At 42.5% G+C, this 18,746-nt stretch overlaps 1 long non-coding RNA gene across 3 annotated transcripts; it reads left to right on the top strand.

Annotated features, from left to right (window-relative positions):
• The first annotated feature begins 12,970 nt into the window (after positions 1 to 12,970).
• Positions 12,971 to 18,492, top strand: LOC106578503 (uncharacterized). Of its 3 annotated transcripts, XR_001322471.2 has the most exons (3): positions 12,973 to 13,504; positions 15,869 to 16,031; positions 16,225 to 18,492. It is a non-coding gene; the product is annotated as an uncharacterized lncRNA (long non-coding RNA). The 3 variants fall into 3 exon arrangements; XR_001322470.2 differs by having other exon boundaries at positions 12,971 to 13,504; positions 15,869 to 18,492; XR_001322472.2 differs by having other exon boundaries at positions 12,971 to 14,110; positions 15,869 to 18,492.
• Positions 18,493 to 18,746: the final 254 nt, after the last annotated feature.

Genomic DNA, 18,746 nt, shown 5'->3' with positions numbered 1-18,746 from the left:
TTGATTGAGTAGGTGTGTCCAAACTTTTGACTGGTACAGTATATATTGTATATACACTACATGACCAAAAGTATGTGGACACCTGCTCGCCGAACATCTCATTCCAAAGTCATGTATATTAATATGAGGTTGGTTCCCCTTTGCTGCTATAACAGCCTCTACTCTTCTGGGAAGGCTTTCCACTAGATGTTGGAACAATGCTGCAGGGGCTTCTATTCAGCGATGAGCATTACTGAGGTTGTGCACTGATGTTGGGCGATTAGGCCTGGCTCGCAGTCTGTGTTCCAATTCATCCCAAAGGTGTTCGATGGGGTTGAGGTCAGGGCTCTGTGCAGGCCAGTCAAGTTCTTCCAACCCCATCTCGACAAACCATTTCTGTGTGGACCTGACTTTGTGTACGGGGGAATGTCATGCTGAAACAGGAAAGGGCCTTCCCCAAACTGTTGCCACAAAGTTGAAGTACAGAATAGTCTAAAATGCAATTGTAGGCTGTAGCGTTAAGATTTCCTTTCACTGGAACTAATGAAAACCATGAAAAACAGCCTCAGACCATATTTTCCTCCACCACTTTACAGTTGGCACTATGCATTCGGGCAGGTAGAGTCCTCCTGGCATCCGCCAAACCCAGATTTGTCCTTCGTACTGCCAGCTGGTAAAGCATGATTCATCACTCCAGAGAACGTGTTTCCACTGCTCCAGAGCCCAATGGCGGCAAGCTTTACACCACTCCAGCCGACACTTGGCATTGTGCATGCTGATTTTAGCCTTGTGTGCGGCTGCTCTGCAATGGCAACCCATTTCATGAAGCTCCCGACGAACAATTATTGTGCTGACTTTGCTTCCAGAGCCAGGTTGGAACTCTGTAATGAGTGTTGTGACCGAGGAGAGACGATTTTTACGCACTACCCACTTCAGCCCTCAGCGATCCAGTTCTGTGAGCTTGTGTGGCCTACCACGTCGCAGTCTGAGCCGGTGTTGCCCCTAGACGTTTCCAATTCACATTAACAGCACTTACTGAAATAGCCGAATCCATTAATTTAATTTGAGTATCCACATACTTTTGTGTATATATAGCGTATATATGTGTGTGTGTGTATTATTGTGATACATATTTTATTCATTATTGTGTCCATTGTTTTCAGTCTAATACCGGTTAATAGCTCAGACCAACATGCAAAGAGATGGGTCACAGTCTGTCTTTTCCTAGAATGATTAATCAGATCTGTTCCAGTAAAATGGCCATAACATTGTTTGTTAAAGTTTGCTTAACAAATTGGATATCTCTTTAAAATGTATTCTGTTCCATTCTGTTACTCTTGTTTGTAAGGTTAGTTGCAGCTGGCTATGTCTGGAGACTGGGGATACCCACCAGATGTTGAAAATGGCTGTCTAGATTATCTACAACGAATTGAATAACTCTTTGATTGTTATTTATCACATTTCCAAATGTCCAAACTTTTAGTAGTTTATAGGTCTGTGTTGTCTGGCCCAGGAGGAGATTGCAACAAGGTCCCAAAAGCTGAGCGATACTCTGAGGTTTTATATTACATACAACATCTCCCCTTAATCAGATTACAGGATATTCTAACCCTAATCTGGATAGGTTTTTTGTTGTTTGCTTGATAGCCACATCATACCAGGGTAACACTGTTAGCCTGAAACAAGCAATGTTATTCTATATGTGAATGACTTGATATGAGGCATATGGAGTAGTGATATTTGCATGAATGTAAATATTCCCTGGTCTTTATGGTGTCATTGCCTGGCCTCTACCTCTCTCTGATCTTCTCTCTGAGTGATAAGGGAGTCATATCTGTGTCTCGTCTCTTCGTCTTCCTTCACTACCCCTCCACACCTCCCCATCCCATCTCCTCCCTTCCCCACCTCCCTCCTCCTTCTCCTCCCTCTCTCATCAGTGCTCTCTCAGACAGTGCCGGCTGGAGTCTCGGTAAACTGGGCGTTTCATCCCATTCGCTCATTATCGCTAAGCCTTCATTGCCAATAATAAAGATTTCTCGGGCTGCTTCACTTTTGAATTTAGAGGAAATTACATTGAACAACAGGGAGCCCATGGCTCTAAATGTTTAATTAGAGTTGATAAACACAAGGGGATCAATCACGACTAGCGAAAAGGGGCTGAGAGAGAGAGGCTGAGAGATAAAAAGAGAGAAATGAGAGAACGAGAGTGGGAGGAGAGAGCGAGAGAGAGAGAGAGAGAGAGAGAGAGAGAGAGAGAGAGAGAGAGAGAGAGAGAGAGAGAGAGAGAGAGAGAGAGAGAGAGAGAGAGAGAGAGAGAGAGAGAGAGAGAGAGAGAGAGAGAGAGAGAGAGAGAGAGAGAGAGAGAGAGAGAGAGAGAGAGAGAGAGAGAGAGAGAGAGAGAGTATATAGTTGCAGTGTTCTTTCTCCCTTTCACCAGTAGCATACAGCTGTAGTGACGTTGAGATACTTCTGCCATCCACTATGGACATTAAAATGCAGCTGCCTTATAGACTCAGACTCTTATAATAAAGAGTGTAAAGAGATGTTGGAAAGGAAAGGGTAAAGGGATACAAGGCCAGATGGAACACAATCTGCAGCAAATGATAAAACTGCATGCAGGGAAGTCAGTTGAGGAACTAGATAAAGAGTGTTGGACAGAAAGTAACAGAGAGGAAGAAGGTATTTGCATTTTAAAGATACTTGTACCTGTATTGGCTTGAAACACTTACAGTACATCTACAACATCCAACATATTCATATGGCAGAAATACTGAGAGAGAAAGGAAGGTGAGAAAGTACCTAAGAAAGTTGAAAGGAGCAGAGCAGATCTAGGATGGAAATACTTTTTACAGTCGGTAGACAGAAAGGCAGACAGGCGGGCTGTTGTAGTATATTGCAGGGCGGATGGCACACAGACATGCAGACAGGCAGAAAGACAGAACAGGCAAGCAGGCAGGCAGACAGACAGGCAGGCAGGGAGACAGACAGACATAACAGGCAGACAGGCAAGGAGTTGTGGAGATGGCTGGCTGTGTAATCCTCCAGGGTGCCATGTTTCTGTCAGCCATCATCTGGATGAGTCACAGCTGTGTTCCGGTAAGATGCCGTCACATGCACTCTCTCTCTCACCGACATCACCGTGATTCACCGTGCCTCACAGTCGCAGCATCAATTAGGAGAGAGGTTATACCATGGCCCACAAAATCATGTTCACACTATCGTGCCGAACCTAACCATACAATACTGTATTGGCTCAAATGCCTTCTCCTCAGTCGACTCAGTAGTGTGAAAATGGTATTAGACTCAAACGGACACAGATGTGAAGAGTCTAGCAAGAAACAATCAGGGAGGGACTATATGTGCAGGTAAGATAAACTGTATATCTGGATTAGACATGGCTGTACTCTGAGCAGGTATTAGTCCACAGACAGTTAATACTGATCAAATGATCAAATCAAGTACAGTGGATGACATAATGATGTCAAATTAGGTCATTGTGATTTGAATGTTGTGTCTGCACAATCTGCCGGCAGGGTGGAGATAGAGGACAAGTTAGATAGGTTTGCATTCCAAATGACACCCTATTCCCTACATAGTGCACTACTTATGCGCCCTGGTCAAAAGTAGTGCACTATATAGGGAATAGGGTGCCATTTGGGACACAGCGGGGAGATGTGAACTCATCAGTCCAAATGCAGAAGCAGCCGCACTGTTCAGTGTCTCATTTCAAGTGCATAGAGCAGCTATTGGCATTTCTTTGGCATGTTTAGGTAGGCTACCTCCAGGGAATTGACTGCACAACCAAACCCAACAGTAGGCCAAAATATAGTTGGGTGATATGGGGTGACACGTGAAATGCCATGTGTACAGTCGTGGCCAAAAGTTTTGAGAATGACACAAATATGAATTTTCACAAAGTCTGCTGCCTCAGTTTGTATGATGGCAATTTGCATATACTCCAGAATGTTATGAAGAGTGATCAGATGAATTGCAATTAATTGCAAAGTCCCTCTTTGCCATTCAAATGAACTGAATCCCCCAAAAACATTTCCATTGCATTTCAGCCCTGCCACAAAAGGACCAGCTGACATCATGTCAGTGATTCTCTCGTTAACACAGGTGTGAGTGTTGTCGAGGACAAAGCTGGAGATCACTCTGTCATGCTGATTGAGTTTGAATAACAGACTGGAAGCTTCAAAAGGAGGGTGGTGCTTGGAATCATTGTTCTTCCTCTGTCAACCATGGTTACCTGCAAGGAAACACGTGCCGTCATCATTGCTTTGCACAAGAAGGGCTTCACAGTCAAGAATATTGCTGCCAGTAAGATTGCACCTAAATCAACGATTTATCGGATCATCAAGAACTTCAAGGAGAGCGGTTCAATTGTTGTGAAGAAGGCTTCAGGGCACCCAAGAAAGTCCAGCAAGCGCCAGGACCGTCTCCTAAAGTTGATTCAGCTGCGTGATCGGGGCACCACATACAGAGCTTGCTCAGGAATGGCAGCAGTCAGGTGTGAGTGCATCTGCACGTACAGTGAGGCGAAGACTTTTGGAGGATGGCCTGGTGTCAAGAAGGGCAGCAAAGAAGCCAATTCTCTCCAGGAAAAACATCAGGGACAGACTGATATTCTGCAAAGGGTACGGGGATTGGACTGTCCAGAGAAGACAAGGTGAGCGCTACCATCAGTCTTGTGTCATGCCAACAGTAAAGTATCCTGAGACCTTTTCATGTGTGGGGTTGCTTCTCAGCCAAGGGAGTGGGCTCACTCAAAATTTGGCCTAAGAACACAGCCATGAATAAAGAATGGTACCAACACATCCTCCGAGAGCAACTTCTCCCAACCATCCAGGAACAGTTTGGTGATGAACAATGCCTTTTCCAGCATGATGGAGCACCTTGCCATAAGGCAAAAGTGATAATTAAGTGGCTCGGGGAACAAAACATCGATATTTTGGGTCCATGGCCAGGAAACTCTCCAGACCTTAATCCCATTGAGAACGTGTGGTCAATCCTCAAGAGGCGGGTGGACAAACAAAAATCCACAAATTCTGACAAACTCCAAACATTGATTATGCAAGAATGGGCTGCCATCAGTCAGGATATGGCCCAGAAGTTAATTGACAGCATGCCAGGGCGGATTGCAGAGGTCTTAAAAAAGAAGGGTCAACACTGCAAATATTGACTCTTTGCATCAACTTCATGTAATTGTCAATAAAAGCCTTTGACACTTATGAAATGCTTGTAATTATACTTCAGTATTCCATAGTAACATCTGACAAAAATATCTAAAGACGCTGAAGCAACAAACTTTGTGGAAATTAATATGTGTGTCATTCTAAAAACTTTTGGCCACGACTGTATGTACATTTGATAAAAGTATGTAAGCATTTCAAGACTGCCATTCAGTTTGTGCTTAGCTGCCATTTCACTTTTTTCAATCTTAATACTAGGGGATAGTTTCATGTTTTAGACATACTTTGAAAATGTTTAAGACATATTTTAGATGTTGATTTCCTTCCAGAAAGCCTCTGATCACGCTTTGCTTGGCGACATCGTATCATGTCACCCCAATCGCCAGCACATATCAAAGACGCGTCAAGAAATTGGTTGCAACTCCATTTTCTTCCTCTTCCTGCACGATTGATAACTGAACGTTCATGGGTATGAACATGACAAGTAAATGTGCCAACAAATAATAAGACAGAAATCATGCAGTCAAGGTAAAAAAATAAATACAAAAAATAAGAAATGAAAGAATGACAGGGTCTGTGACAGTAAATGAACTCTAGTGTTAAGCAATCAGAGCCAATGAGTGAGGTTGAGTTTTCTGTTATTTCATCTTCAGGGACAGACTCCTGAATCCAGTTGACTGAGTCACTAAGTACAACCATTCAAAGAAGCTTCACAAGTTCTAGCCAGAGTTAGAGTTACACCACGAGCGCGTCCCAAATGGCACACTATTCTCTATATAGTGTACTACTTTTTATGGACTCTGGTCAAAAGTAGTGCACTAAATAAGGTTGTGGTGCCATTTGGGATGCACACCTCTCTATCTACATGGAGTTGGCAGAGCTCATTTCTTGCTTGTCCGTCTTAAGAAAATGTCACCCTGGTTTCTGGGTTTCACACAGTATGATAGCTGACAAGTCTGGCTCCGGTACCGCAGTAATGAGCCATGGAGAGAGTGACGACACAATGCAGATTGTAGACACTGACTGGGTGATGCAGCTCTTTGCAATGGTTCGTTAGCTCAGTTTGATGGTTTACCTTGGTTTACCTTTTCAAAATGCCCAAACAACTTTTTTGTAAGCAGAATTCTAGCAATAATATTCAATGACAACCATACAATAGTAATGCATGCCAATCAAGGCAATATATTCTCACTCCGGCTAAGCCATGCATAAGAAGATATTTACATCCCACATATGTGCCTATGCATGTATGAAAACCCTACTCACACACTCATGCACATATATCTACGGAACCATTACACACATATTTGCATGGATACTCAAACATGAACACACCACACACACACGCATACACACAGCATGCCATTGTGGTTGACCTCACCCTGACACAAATCTTGATTAGCACATTCACTCAGACCACATCTCATCCAGACAGAGAGAAAATATAGCATCAATCAGAGAAGGGCCTTCTACAGGCCAAGCTGAGACTGTAAAAATGGCAGAATGATTAAGAAATGCATGCATCCGTTTCCCCAGTGGTGTGCCTCATTTTACAATGATACTATATTCTCCATGCTGGGTCCGAGCATGGAACACAGTACACACACGCACGCAAACACACACAATACTTCTTCTGCTGTGGCGGCTGGCTCTCTTAGTATGGCGTCAGGTTGGAGCCTTTTATATGGCTGATGATTTATGACTATTATCGCCCCAGCGACACCAGAGTTACGACATGTCTGAGGCAGCAGGACTTATGGCAGCTGGCAGGGGTCAATCCACGGGTCAATTGATGGACAGTAGACGCAAATAATATGGAACAATCCTGTATGCTTAAAGCTCTCTGGACATAAATATCTGGTGACACGTCATAATTCTTCTTTGTCAGTATTGACAGACGGAACCGGGGGATGAGATTGGTTGGCTCGCCCTGACGACCGTCACTGGGCGCTCAGACAACACGACTGATAGGTTACAACGCCAGACAGAGACATTTTGAAGGAAAGATTCTACTCGATTCTTGAGGTTTTATTTGACGTACCTGAGAGGTAAAAAATTGGATTCTTTGGCACAGATTCACCAAGGGAATTCTAAACTGAGTCAAATAAAAGCAATATTTTTCTGTATTTGGTTGTGAGGTTTTCCTCCGTCTTCTCTATTAAAAGCCTTCATATTCTCTGTAATCTAATCAAGAGGGAGGAGTGTCTCCCAGTCTCTTTTCATAACTTGCAAATCATTTGCATGAGAGAGCGACCAATTTACATTCCTAATTTGTGTGTGTGTGTGTTTGTGTGTGAAAAAACATTTTCTCCTGGTTCTACTTGATAGTGGTATAAGAAACAAAGGACTGTCTCTCTCCTCTCTCCAACTACTACCCGAGGTGAGTACACCCTCTTCTATGTATTGCTGGCTTCCTACTACAACTGTGTGCTGAGATCTAATGTCGTTCTATGGCACCAGATGTGCCATGACTTAATTGAGCTCTCCTTCTACAGGTCAAAGGTCAGAGGGAGAGGCAGCCCAAATGGCACCATATTCCCTACAAAGTGCACTACTTTTGGTCCTGGTCAAAAGTAATGCAATACAGTGTGTTCGGAAAGTATTCAGACCCCTTCCCTTTTTCCACATTTTGTTATGTTACAGACTTACTTAAAAATAAATGTGTTTTGTCATTAATGTACACACAATACCCAATAATGACAAATCAAAAACAGGTTTTTAAAAATGTTTACAAATGTATGAAACATAAAAAACATAAATACCTTATTTACATAAGTATTCAGACCCTTTGCTATGAGAATCGAAAATTGAGCTCAGGTGCATCCAGTTTCCATTGATCATCCTTGAGATGTTTCTACAACTTGATTGGGGTTCACCTGTGGTAAATTAAATTGATTGGACATGATTTTGAAAGGCACACACCTCTCTATATAAGGTCCCACAGTTGACAGTGCATGTCAGATCAAAAACCAAGCCATGAGGTTGAAGGAATTGTCCGTAGAGCTCCGAGACAGGATTGTGTCGAGGCACAGATCTGCTGCATTGAAGGTCCCCAAGAATACAGTGACCTCCATCATTCTTAAATGGAAGAAGTTTGGAACCCCCAAGACTCTTCCCCCAAGACTCTTCCTAGAGCTGGCTGCCCGGCCAAACTGAGGAGTCAGGGAGGTGACCAAGAACCCAATGACCCAAAAACCCTCTGACAGAGCTCCAGAGTTCCTCTGTGGAGATAAGAGAACCTTCCAGAAGGACAACCATCTCTGCAGCACTCCACCAATCAGGTCTTTATGGTAGAGTGGCCAGACGGAAGCCACTCCTCAGTAAAAGGCATATGACAGCCCGCTTGGAGTTTGCCAAAAGGCACCTAAAGGCCTCTCAGACCATGAGAAACAAGATTCTCTGGTCTGATGAAACCAAGATTTAACTCTTTGGCCTGAATGCCAAGCGTCACATCTGGAGGAAACCAGGCACTGCTCCTCACCTGGCCAACACCATCCCTACGGTGAAGCATGGTGTTGGCAGCATCATGCTGTGGGGATGTTTTTCAGCAGCAGGGACTGGGAGACTAGTCAGGATCGAGGGAAAGAAGAACAGAGCAACGTACAGAGAGATCCTTGATGAAAACCTGCTCCAGAGCACTCAGGACCTCAGACTGGGGCAAAGGTTCATCTTCCAACAGGACAACGACCCTTAGCACACAGCCAAGACTACGCAGGAATGGCTTCGGGACAAGTCTCTGAATGTCCTTGAGTGGCGAAGCCAGAGCCCTGACTTGAACCCGATCAAACATCTCTGGAGAGACCTGAAAGTAGCTGTGCAGCGACGCTCTCCATCCAACCTGACAGAGCTTGAGAGGATCTGCAGAGAAGAATGGGAGAAACTCCCCAAATACAGGTGTGCCAAGCTTGTAGCATCGTACCCAAGAAGACTCAAGGCTGTAATCACTGCCAAAGTATCTTCAACAAAGTACTGGGTCTGAATACTTCTGTAAATGTGATATTTCAGTTATAAAACCCTGTTATTGCTTTGTCATTATAGGGTATTGTGTTTGATGAGGGAAATTGTGTTTGATGAGGAAACAAACAATTGAATCCATTTTAGAATAAGGCTGTAATGTAACAAAATCTGGAAAAAATGAAGGGGTCTGAATACTTTCTGAATGCACCGTATATAGGGAATAGGGTGCCATTTGGGATGCGCAATAGAATGCAGTGCAGAGTGTGTTGATGTTGCTATGCAGGATATTACCATACCCAGTGTTTTGTTGTCATGAGGCTTTTTCACTGGTATCTGTGGGGTAATATCATCTAGGCCTATCTGTCTAGTGTGTTATCATACCCACTACCTACTGCAGGCTGAATATTCACCTGCTGCATTGGTAAATGTTCTAAGTGTCTGTTTTCAAATGTGTGCATTTTCTCTTGTTTATTATTGCCTCTCCCCTCAGCCATCGCCTGAGGCGTTCTTTCTCTCTCTTTAATAATGCAATGGAATGAATGTAAGGCCATTATGTTGCAGCTGCATTGTGTTTAGCCTTTGCGGCATAGTCTTCTCATCTCTCTATCCCTTGTGTCCGTTTAAATATGTGGAGCGAAGGCTATGTACCGGACCTGCAATGGTTTGTGTGTGTGTGTGTGTGTGTGTGTGTGTGTGTGTGTGTGTGTGTGTGTGTGTGTGTGTGTGTGTGTGTGTGTGTGTGTGTGTGTGTGTGTGTGTGTGTTTAACTATACATGTGGGGACCAGAAGTCCCCACAAGACTAGTAAAAAAAAAAACATTTGACTAACTGTGTGTGTGTCTGTGTGTGGGCCTGGGTGTGTGTGCCTGGGTGTGTGTGGTGTTTGTATGTGTCCTTTGTAAGTAATTTCAAACCGTTTATCTGTGTCGATACGCATTGGTAGCATTTGTGCTCATGTTGGGTGTTAAATCAAAACACTGCCAAGTCCCTACAGTATGCTTTGCATGAGTAGTGGCAGCCCAGCATCCTTGCATCTAGCATGATCCATGAGGTGAATTAATTGAGTGAATCAAATTTGAATATATAATTTCTAGTCAGGGGATCTGTACAGGTGCTAAAAGTGGTAATGTTAGCTGTAAATACAGGTAATCTAGTAATATGTATTATTAATAATAGTAAATAGAGATGGACTGACTAGTTGTGATAGTAGATGTTGTTGCCTAATGACCGGTGATGTAGTGGTAAAACAAATAGGTGGGTAAACTCTGATCACCATTCCTAACTACACTCTTAGAAAAAAAAGGGTTCTAAAAGGGTTATTTTGGCTGTCCCCATAGGAGAACCACTTTTGGGTTCAATGTAGAACGCTCTGTGGGAAGAGTTCTACATGGAACTCAAAAGGGTTCTTCTACCTGGAACCAAAAAGTGTTCTTCAAAGGGTTGTACTACAGGGACAGCCGAAGAGCCCTTTTAGGTTTTATATAACACCTAACGTTAGTATATATTTTCAAAGTAATTTTTCAGCAAAAGGTGGGTCAAAAGGTGGGTCAAAAGGTGGGCCCCCTCCACAAAAAAGTTGGTTAGCTGTGTTTACTTGCATTTACCCTTCACTACACCACTGCTTATGACAGTCACTAAATGACCCCCTACATTCCAATCTCAGGGTGTACACTCTAAACACGAGGCCACTGAGTTGGTATGCAAAGTGGTATTTCTGAACAGTATAGGCTGTGTATGAAAATACACCAAGGTCCTGCAGACTTACCTGTTGTATTGCATTATATAAGTATCTTCCTAATCGATGAAGAACAGTCAATTTCAATTACCTCAACTAGAGCAAACAAGGGGTTCAGTACAACAACAGAGAGCAGGATTTAACCCCTTACATTCCCCCAGTATACCCATGCACACTCACATTAATTGAGGCCATGTTTTTTTTTTTTAAGTGCCTTATGGATTTTTTGTGTGGACGTGAGGCGACACATTGTGCGGAGAAGAGACTTGGCCTTGCAGCACTTCAAATCTGAATGATTATGTGACTCGCTCATTCCACCATGAACCATCTCAAAAGTCACTCTTACCTCAAACCTTCTCCTTCCTTCTGTCTATGCCCTCACCATCTCTCTCCTTCCCTCTCTCTCGCTCTCTGCACCTCTCATTCTCTCTCTCTATCTATCTGCCCCTCCTCTCTCCTTTCCACTCCTTACTTTTCCAGTAGGAGAGAGAGCTTTCTGCATGCCTTTTCTTTGTTTCATTTGTGTGCTGTTTGTTTGTCTCCCTGAATGACTTTGCCTCATAAAGAATTATTTGTTATTCAGCTCTGTGTCATTCTGAATGCCTTCAGAATGAAACATCCTTTCATATAACAACGAGCAGAGCCTGGTGCTGCTGGGTCTGTGATGCGAGACCCACAGGGATCAATAGGGGGCAGTAAAGAGCTGTGCTCTGAGTGGAACTCTGCCCATTTCATTCTTTTGTCTGCTTTGTATGAGAATCATACTAGAAGATAATGCTTATATAATTTTTCCAGGTATCTTTAAGATTGGTGAACATTTTTTAGCCTCACACAAATAGTTTTTGTAGAGTTAGGCTGAAGCTTGCGTGTTTGTGTGTGACATTTACTTAAGGGGAATTCATCGAAATTAAGTCCCCAGATCTTGATTTTTTTATTTACTCACCTAAGACTAAAGGGTCGGTGTATAATGTAACAATCATTTATATGTGCTACTGATTTTCAAAACAGTGAATATTACACTGAAAATTATTAGATCATTTAAATCAATGGGAAAGCTTTAAGTACATGAAAAGTTGTCTTTGAGAGAAGATTTAGAACAGTGCCACATCAAAAGTACTTTTCCATTGATCAGCTTGAGTGTTTACAGATCTTATCTTCGATCACCAGGGAATCATCTCTGATCAGACAATTACCAAGAAAAAAAATCCCTCTTCAAATCATTTTAGGCCCTCGTAATTGAAATTCAAAAGGCAGCGCCATTGCGGGAAGTTAAAAGGATTGTTGGCGTTAAGACAACCTTACATCAGTCTGAAAGAAATGAGGTGTGTTTGTTTTTTCTCTCTTTTATTCCAGGGAAATGCATTGGCCTTGCGGTCCGTCTCTTTCTCGTTTTCTCTCTGTCTTTTCTCCCCTGTCTCTCTCTCTCTCTCTCTCTCTCTCTCATAAGATCGAACGACTCGTCATCACACTGAGGACGTCTCTAATACTTTCCTTTCCTCTTCAGCTGATGACAGTAACACACATTTGACTTATCTACCCAGAAGGAAATGAAATTAGAATCTTTACAACTCAAAGAGAAATGACCTTCTTTTCATCCCTCTCTTTTTTTAAATTTCAAACAACACATGCTGGTGATCAGGGATGGAGAAGGAAAGAACACAGTACATAGAACCATTTTCATGGTGGTATTTTTTCAGCTCATTGTACTAACAGCGGTCCCCAGGGGGTTACATGGCCCCTCGTGCACCCCCTACCCCCGTTTGGGAACCAGTCAACGTGGGGCCCATAGAGCGTGCAGCATGTCAGATGTCCCTCAATTAATCCACCATTAGGTGCCTGAGATCCGCGACCCACCACGACTTACTGCCTGCCTCCTGGAACCATATGTGAAGCTCAAATCTAATTATTCTCTCCTTTCCCTTCCTCTGAGCAGGAGAGAGGATCCAATGTCAATCCACAGACTTGTAGCTGTGGGTTTGCTGCGATTTCTCCCCTCTCTCTATCTCCCTCCTCCTTTCTCTCCCTCTCTAACCCCACCTCTCCTTCCACTCCCTCCTCTTTCTACCTCTCTCTCCTCCTTTCTCTCTCACACACACATCACACCACTCGCACACTCTCTCAGTCTCTCCTCTCTCTGTCACTCTCTCTCCCATCCCTCTCTCTTTCCCATCTCTCTGTCTCTCTCTGTCTCTCTCTGCCTCTCGCTCTCTAGCTGTAAGTTCATTCGCTGTGGCGAGCAACAACTGTGCAAAGAGGAGGTTTGATCCTGTTGTTGAGCATCGTCCCTCCCTGAGAGGCTGCTGCTGCTGATGCTGCTGCTACTGCAGCATCATCCACCTGCACAACCCCATGGCTGGCTGGCTGGCTGGCTGACTGGCTGGCTGACACGTTAGGCGCTACTGCTACACGCTGGGACTGCGAGGGGGCTGCCTGCGCATGGGGAACACCTGCCTGTGAACAAACGCTGCTGGTCGACGCGCAGGCTACTAACCCCATTGCAATCCACCGCTCTCCACTGTGGACAACACAAAAACAAGGTGATATACCTTACAATCACGGCATGTCTTCTCTGAGGCAGGGGATCAGACACCAGCCTGGCTAGTATCTCTGTGGAAGGCTGTGCCTGGACCAACACTCACAGGGTAAGAGCTTCAACACAAGTGGATATGCCACAATTCCCTCTTCTTCTTTTTTCATCCCAAAAAGAAGTAAAAATTGTGATCAATTTTTATTTTCTTGTTTTTTTTTGGTGCAGAAATGTTTTTTTTCTCTGCTGTATACTGACCAACAGTGTACAAAATTGATGTACATACAAAAGGAGTTTGGTGTTCATTTTTCTTGGTGTTTGTTTTTTTTGTGATTTGTCGTCCCGTTGTGTGTATTGGTGTGTTTGACTGTCTGGTGCCTTTCTTTTTTTCATTGGATTCGTCTCGTGTGGTGTGAGGTATTACCATATTCATGGGACTCCCGCAATTAAATTGCAATCAGAAAAAGGGTCCAGCAAGTAAGGGGGGTTTCATCTGGCGGAGGCGCGAGGCAAGAGCCTCTCAGACCGAAGAGGACAAGGAGGAGGGAGGTGTGGAGGAGTGAGGAAGAGAATACAGATTCATCCAGAGATACTCCGGCCGACCACAGCAGAAAAAAATCATCTGCACAGATTTTCACTCTTCTTCTCCCTCTGTTCCTCCTACTCATCTTTTCATCTCTGCCTCCAACGTATGGTGGTCTAAGTACAGTGGTATAAATCTGTGAGTATTGAAATAAATCAGCTGAAAAATGTGATTCAAGCCAAAGATACCTGGCAGAACTTTGAATAATGTGTGAAAAAAAGCACAGAATATCCATCTGTTAGTGAAAATGTATCTTAGAACTATTCATTGATGAGCATCATTTCTACGTAAAGACACTCTTGGTTCGAGTTTCTATAGGTGAATCAATGATCCTGGTAAGTTTATTCTGTGTATATCTAAGATGGGTGGAAACACCCATAGGGCTGGAGGGTGGATTGATGGGGGTGGATGGATGGGGTTATCCACCCGGATATGGGCTTGTGTGTGGGGGGAGGGGGGGTACAAAGGCTAGTGTGTGGGGGTATGTCCCAGCTCTCAACAGCACGGGGGGGGTCTTTCAGGCTGCTTTAGAGACCAGAGAGAAGTGGTCCAGCCTAAGAGGAGAGAGGAGAAGCTGGAGAGCTGCTATTGTTGTGCCCCGTGCCTCAGCTTCCTAGTCTAACTGCTGGGTAGAAGAGAGAATGAGAGACACTGAAGGATATGCACCTCTTTCCCCCTCTTTCTTATTTTTGTTTTGTCTTTTATTTTTTCTTTCATTCTTTCTTTCTCTGTCTGTTTGTCTCCATCACCCTGTTTTCCTCAGTGTGGGGGCGAAATTGTGGTTTAGGTAAGCTGAACAAATTGCTGCATGGTTTTCCCTGTGTCATCCTGTTAGTTTTGTCCAGGATTTATTTTGTCTTGGAATAGTAGCTATAGCTGTAGGATGATTTAGCTAAGTACTGTAGGGTGATTTCCCAATTTCAGTTTTTTTGTATCTTTTTAGGGCGTTTTCTTTCAGGTCCAACCAAGAGTGTATTGTAAAATATCTATTTTTTTTATCTTCAAATTGGTTGCTTTGATTATTTCAGTGGTTAACTGTCTAAATGCTTTCCTTTTTCCATCGTTAGTTCTGGTATGACATCCAGGCAGTCATGCATAATGTAATTCACAGACATACACATTTTTTAAGGTTTGAACGGTGAAGTCGGGAATAACAGTTTCTTAATATGTATCTGGAGGTTGTGGAGATGCAGATGAAGTCTTTTTCTTTTACAAAACGATTAATGAAGTAATTGTAGATCTTGATTCAAAAAGATTTTTTTTTTACATCGAATCAATGGAATGATTTTGGATAGGCTTAGTTGGAGCCTGCTATTTGCATTCATGTGAGCAAATCAATTAGTCGGTTGGAATGAAATTGCTTTGACTTATCATACATTATTTATGTCTTCATAGCGGCATTTAATTATTACTTTAATTTGGAAAATGATCTTCAAAAATTCAGGGCCTTTGGTGAATTAACATTTCACAATAACACACCTCACATTTTATATCAACAACACATTTCAAAATGTATTTTATTCAGAATATTTTAAAGAATGATATTATTTCGATTCTGGTAAATTTGTGCAGATTACATTTTCCAATACAAAGATTTAATTTAATTTATTATATTAAATATAGGAATAGTTGGTGTATGTTTTGGAATAAAATCTCAAGTGACCCCTGTTGTCTCTGACATTCAGGACAAAATAATCTTCAAATAGTCCATGTTTTATACCTGCCTCCTGGCATTCTCTCAGTTTGTTTGATTTGACCAGATTCTTTAGGAGGAGGGGGTTGGGTTGACCGTGGGATGTTAATGGGATGTACTAGGGCTATGGTATTTTGGATGGTTTAAAAGGCCATGGGTGGTTGTGGGTGTGACCCTTAACCTCTACATCTCTGTGTTTCCAGGAGGTTTCATTATGTGTGGATATGCTGGTGTGGAGTGAGAGCGAAAGAGAGAGAGCAGGACAGGGCTAAAATGGGCATCTCTTCCTCCTTATGGATCGCTCCTGGAGGACAGGACCACCAGGACTTCCAAGGAGGGCAGGGCTTCAGACCACCTCTGGCCCAGGTAAGAGCATGCTGAGGGGGCAAACGTCCCCACATACCACCCCTTTACCTCTCCTCTCTTATGGAACTCCATTTATTTGACCACTGGCGTGTGTGAGAGAGAGAGATGCAGACTCTTGGAAGAGAAGATTGTTTACACCACTTTGTTCTTTTGGCTTTGGATTGAAAAATGCACTGTTAATTTCTATTTGCAGAAAAACCTTTGATGGGGCCTTGTGTTGTGCTTCAAGGCGTCTTCAATCAATTATGTTGATACAGTGTCTTTCTCTGTGTTGCTTGCCATTGGGACCGACTGAGGAATTTGATGCGGTCACGCTTGCTTGTGATTCCCATTATTGCCTCTCTGTGTTTAAGATTCTCTTCGGTGACGGGTATTCTTGGGTGTATAATACGGATCACGTTGTTATTGCTTAAGAATACGCGTAGTCGAGGAGAGTCCTCTTCTTCTTCTTCGTCTGTCTTCGTCTGCAGCTGAGGACTATTGATCAGATCGAAGCAGCTCAAAGTACCCCCCTACCTGTTTCCTTTTAATACTGAGGAGTTGGCACACAGAAACACAAACCGTAGAGACTGACTGACATCCAGGCCCATTTATCAAGCAAGGAGACAGAGCACTGCCGGCTGCCTATCTGTTTCAGTGATGATTGTGCTGTCCAGTCTTGAGATAGCGTCGACCAACCACTCTCGTCTGCAGGTTTTTTTTTTTAAACCGTCCCCCCCCCACCCTTTTTCATAATATATATACTGTGCTGTTGTCGTTTTGTCACAGATGTTTCAGATTTCACATGTTTATTTGACCATTATCATGTCCAGAATATGAAAGTGTATTTGCATATATTCATGCTGCATTATGTATTTGTATTGTGTGGTAGATATGCTACAGTGAGTGTATATTTCATAGGCTTCTGATACAACAGGATAGTGTTGTTGTGCAGTTATAGCAGAGGTTAGACAGCATGGCCCTGGTCCTCTCTCATGCAAATCTCTCGAGTCTATTTATTATCAGTCGTCCAGACCAAGCATTCTTTTCCTCCTTCTCCTTTTTTATGCAAATTGATTTTGAAATGACATTTATCGCGTTGGGTTTTCCACACGAAAGAGCTGCCACACCGGAGCCCAGACAACAAAATGTCCACCGCTCTAGCGAGAGCTCAATTTATGCATTGGAGGAGAGTGGGTCTCGATAACAATTACCACAGGCTCAAATGGACCATAACCGGGTTTTCCGTGTTATCATATGTATAGTATATGCCATGAATATGTATCAGAAAGTCCCCCTGGTTGGATGCAGGGTGCATTCTGAACCCTAACACCCATGTCAAATCCATTTAAACACCATATAGGAACAACTTAACTTATAGAGCCACACTCAAGATTCCCCTCCCCCCCAAAAAAAGTATATTAAATGTCATAAAAAACAAAATGTATGGTATTTATATTTTTTTTACAAGCATTCTTTGTCTTTTAAGAATAATGAAAAAATCTAGCTATACTAATACCATTTCAGATATTTAAAAGAACACAATTATATGTTAACTGCTTGGCTCGCTTGATAAGTATTACTCTATTTATAATGATAGAAATCCCACTGAATCTGTGTTTGAATGGGTAGGAAAATGAAAGAAACACCAGAAGCTTGGTTGGCCCCATATTTCACCACTATGGAAAGTACAGAGCTGATAAAGATCATATCAGAATGTACTTTGTACATCACCTTCTGTAGTGGATCTAAATTATTTCAGAAAATACATCTACATGGAGAAAGAGAGGGGGTTAGACATATGTCTGATATGTGCTTCAATGAATCTCTGTATTTTCTGTTTTGAAACAAACCAGGCCCTTGCTGCTGACACAATCTTTACCTAACCATGATCACGTGGTGTGGTCCTGATCTCTTCAGCTGCTGAACCATTCTTTACCTATGCCTGCTTTTTGGATTTTCTCTTGTCACGTTTACATTATATTACTAGTAGACAATGTCTATTATCCTGATAGACAGTAAGAATGTCATAGCCAACAGTCAAATGTATAGATTCAGTGAATTGAGCATGACCTTTATTGAACACATCTTCATTTACAAGAATAGTATTATAAATTGATCCATTTTATTTTTCATATATTCTAGCAATGTTCTGCTTTCCTACAAAGTATACTTGCATACATATATGACGTTATACATTTTTTAGAATTACTGCATTCGTTATTATAACAAATTATGAACATCTTTTAAATTCACTAAATATGTCACAGTAATATACATTGGAAATCCAATGACATTAAACCCGATATCTATCTGATAGTTGACATTATTTCCTTTTTAATTTAGGTGTGTTTAATTCATAGCATATCATTATTTTAGTGATAATGTATTACACAAACACAGCTGCAATGTAAACTACAATGCCAATGACCCATGTATTGTAAAAGTGCCTTATTTTATAAATAAAATTTCACAAAAGATACACAACATTGTTCATGTACATTCTTGACATCACATCAACCCAGGGCTGTCTTGCAGTCCTTCAGACAGAGCCTATCTCTGCTCCCTGTTCAGTGATAGCTGATCTACTGTTGGCTGCTATTCTGTTTAGATCCTCTTATCATCCTTCACCAGATTACCTTATTACATCCTATTTCATTTCTGCACCCAGCCGCAGGGCATCTTAGTATGTTTTATCTGTTGTAATCCTGTTAAAGCAGGGTAATTGGAGTACAC

This window comes from Salmo salar, chromosome ssa19, assembly GCF_905237065.1.
Source record: "Salmo salar chromosome ssa19, Ssal_v3.1, whole genome shotgun sequence".
In the NCBI taxonomy this organism is placed as follows: Eukaryota; Metazoa; Chordata; class Actinopteri; order Salmoniformes; family Salmonidae; genus Salmo; species Salmo salar.
Note: the sequence above shows the minus strand (reverse complement) of the source record. Positions and strands in the feature narration are given on the sequence as shown.